A 4,125-nucleotide genomic window follows, 5' to 3' on the forward strand; every position below is an offset into this window, starting at 1 on the left:
AACGATATGTCGGGGTTTATTAAACTGGAGCAGATAAAGTTTGCCCTGAGAGGATCGGCTCAAGGGTTCACCAGGCGGTGGCAGCCATTTCTCGACTAACTAGGGGAACGTTAGAGGGAAGACAGATGACCAGCAGCAGCAACCCAGGGGGAGGGGGGGGGGGGGGGGGGAGGGGGGGGGGGGGGGGGAGTCTTATTTTATGATAAATGATTAGTTTACCATGTTGGTTAGCTACTTGTTATTAGACTGTGGTTACTATGTTACATGCACTGTTAAATTTTCTTTTTCTTATGTTTGATGTGTAAGGGGAAAAAATTGTGATCGAAAATTTTCAATAAAATATAGAACATAGAACAATACAGCGCAGTACAGGCCCTTCGGCCCACGATGTTGCACCAAAACAAAAGCCATCTAACCTACACTATGCCATTATCATCCATATGTTTATCCAATAAACTTTTAAATGCCCTCAATGTTGGCGAGTTCACTACTGTAGCAGGTAGGGCATTCCACGGCCTCACTACTCTTTGCGTAAAGAACCTACCCCTGACCTCTGTCCTATATCTATTACCCCTCAGTTTAAAGTTATGTCCCCTCGTGCCAGCCATTTCCATCCGCGGGAGAAGGCTCTCACTGTCCACCCTATCTAACCCCCTGATCATTTTGTATGCCTCTATTAAGTCTCCTCTTAACCTTCTTCTCTCCAACGAAAACAACCTCAAGTCCATCAGCCTTTCCTCATAAGATTTTCCCTCCATACCAGGCAACATCCTGGTAAATCTCCTCTGCACCCGCTCCAAAGCCTCCACGTCCTTCCTATAATGCGGTGACCAGAACTGTACGCAATACTCCAAATGCGGCCGTACCAGAGTTCTGTACAGCTGCAACATGACCTCCTGACTCCGGAACTCAATCCCTCTACCAATAAAGGCTAACACTCCATAGGTCTTCTTCACAACCCTATCAACCTGGGTGGCAACTTTCAGGGATCTATGTACATGGACACCTAGATCCCTCTGCTCATCCACACTTTCAAGAACTTTACCATTAGCCAAATATTCCGCATTCCTGTTATTCCTTCCAAAGTGAATCACCTCACACTTCTCTACATTAAACTCCATTTGCCACCTCTCAGCCCAGCTCTGCAGCTTATCTATATCCCTCTGTAACCTGCTACATCCTTCCACACTATCGACAACACCACCGACTTTAGTATCGTCTGCAAATTTACTCACCCACCCTTCTGCGCCTTCCTCTAGGTCATTGATAAAAATGACAAACAGCAACGGCCCCAGAACAGATCCTTGTGGTACTCCACTTGTGACAGAACTCCATTCTGAACATTTCCCATCAACCACCACCCTCTGTCTCCTTTCAGCTAGCCAATTTCTGATCCACATCTCTAAATCACCCTCAATCCCCAGCCTCCGTATTTTCTGCAATAGCCTACCGTGGGGAACCTTATCAAATGCTTTGCTGAAATCCATATACACCACATCAACTGCTCTACCCTCATCTACCTGTTCAGTCACCTTCTCAAAGAACTCAATAAGGTTTGTGAGGCATGACCTACCCTTCACAAAGCCATGCTGACGATCCCTGATCATATTATTCCTATCTCTTTCCCTAGTCATTCGCTTATTCCTGACATACCTATAGAAAGCTTTTGGGTTTTCCTTGATCCTTCCTGCCAAATACTTCTCATGTCCCCTCCTTGCTCGTCTTAGCTCTCTCTTTAGATCCTTCCTCGCTACCTTGTAACTATCCATCGCCCCAACTGAAACTTCACACCTCATCTTCACATAGGCCTCCTTCTTCCTCTTAACAAGAGATTCCACTTCCTTGGTAAACCACGGTTCCCTCGCTCGACGCCTTCCTCCCTGCCTGACCGGTACATACTTATCAAGAACACGCAGTAGCTGATCCTTGAACAAGCCCCACTTATCCAGTGTGCCCAACACTTGCAGCCTACTTCTCCACCTTATCCCCCCCCCAAGTCACGTCTAATGGCATCATAATTGCCCTTCCCCCAGCTATAACTCTTGCCCTGCGGTGTATACTTATCCCTTTCCATCATTAACATAAACGTCACCGAATTGTGGTCACTGTCCCCAAAGTGCTCTCCTACCTCCAAATCCAACACCTGGCCTGGTTCATTACCCAAAACCAAATCCAACGTGGCCTCGCCTCTTGTTGGCCTGTCAACATATTGTTTCAGGAAACCCTCCTGCGCACACTGTACAAAAAACGACCCATCTATTGTACTCGAACTATATCTTTTCCAGTCAATATTTGGAAAGTTAAAGTCTCCCATAATAACTACCCTGTTACTTTCGCTCTTATCCAGAATCATCTTCGCCATCCTTTCCTCTACATCCCTAGAACTATTAGGAGGCCTATAAAAAACTCCCAACAGGGTGACCTCTCCTTTCCTGTTTCTAACTTCAGCCCATACTACCTCGGAAGAAGAGTCCCCATCTAGCATCCTCTCCGCCACCGTAATACTGCTCTTGACTAGCAGGGCCACACCTCCCCCTCTTTTGCCTCCTACTCTGAGCTTACTAAAACACCTAAACCCCGGAACCTGCACCATCCATTCCTGTCCCTGCTCTATCCATGTCTCCGAAATGGCCACAACATCGAAGTCCCAGGTACCAACCCATGCTGCCAGTTCCCCTACCTTGTTTCGTATACTCCTGGCATTGAAGTAGACACACTTCAAACCACCTACCTGAACACTGGCCCCCTCCTGCGACGTCAAATCTGTGCTCCTGACCTCTATACTCTCATTCTCCCTTACCCTAAAACTACAATCCAGGTTCCCATGCCCCTGCTGCATTAGTTTAAACCCCCCCAAAGAGCACTAACAAATCTCCCCCCCCAGGAGATTTAAAAAAAAAAGCATTGTGGAAAGCGCAATTGCTTCACAGCTCCAGGGTCCCATGTTCGATTCCCCGCTGGGTCACTGTCTGTGCGGAGTCTGCACGTCCTCCCCGTGTCTGCGTGGATTTCCTCCGGGTGCTCCGGTTTCCTCCCACAGTCCAAAGATGTGCAGGTTAGGTGGATTGGCCGTGATAAATTGCCCTTAGTGTCCAGAATTGCCCTTAGTGTTGGGTGGGGTTACTGGGTTATGGGGGTAGGGTGGAGGTGTTGACCTTGGGGTAGGGTGCTCTTTCCAAGAGCCGGTGCAGACTCAATGGGCCGAATGGCCTCCTTCTGCACTGTAAATTCTATGTCTATGTCAGGAACAAGGGGGCATCATTTTCAGGTGAAAGACAGTTTGCAGGGGATTTGAGGGAAGATTGAGGAATCTGGAACACGCTGCCTGGAAGGGTGATGGAGACAAGAAAACTCACAACCTTTCAAAAAAGTATTTGGATGGCATTTGAAATGTCAGGACATTCAAGGCGAAGGGCCAAGTGCTGGGAAGTGGGATTAGTGTAGATTTAGTGTAGTGCAGGCTCGATGGGCATCCCGACTTGAAAACGCATCGGCCGTTCCTTCACTGTCACTGGGTCGGAATCCTGTAACTCCCTCCCTAACAGCACAGTGGGTGTACCTACACCACACGGGTGCTGCGGCGGGTTCAAGATGGCGGCTCACCCGCTACCTTCTCGGGGGGCAATTGGAGATGGGCAATAAATGCTGGGACCGGCCGGCGAGGCCTCCATCCTCTGTGAATTAATTGAAGAAAGTTTAGACGGCGGACGGGTCGAGAGAGGTGACGTCGAGATTGGGTGCCGTCAGCTTTGGTGTTTTGGTTGCCGTGGGGACGACCGGACCGCATGGCCGCCGCTTGGCGAGCCTTGCACTAGACCTGTGACTCTGACCGTGAACCGAGGCCCGCTCATCGAGTTCAACTGACTTTTACCCAGGTGCAGGCGCCGATCGAGGCCTGCAGGCTTCGCCCACTTTTCTAGGCCCCAGTGGATGAAAGTTGAAAGGTCAGCGATTCCAAGTTTTCAAATCCTCCCCCCACCCACCGTCCCGCCACCCCCGCCCCCACTCTCAATCTTCCCCCAAAAAAATTCATTCTGAGGGACTAATTTAACATAAATCCATCTTTACTGAGAGAAATATTTAATTCAATAAATAAACAGGGCTTGGTAGCAAACATTAAATATT

The sequence above is a fragment of the Scyliorhinus torazame genome, chromosome 22, assembly GCF_047496885.1.
Source record: "Scyliorhinus torazame isolate Kashiwa2021f chromosome 22, sScyTor2.1, whole genome shotgun sequence".
In the NCBI taxonomy this organism is placed as follows: Eukaryota; Metazoa; Chordata; class Chondrichthyes; order Carcharhiniformes; family Scyliorhinidae; genus Scyliorhinus; species Scyliorhinus torazame.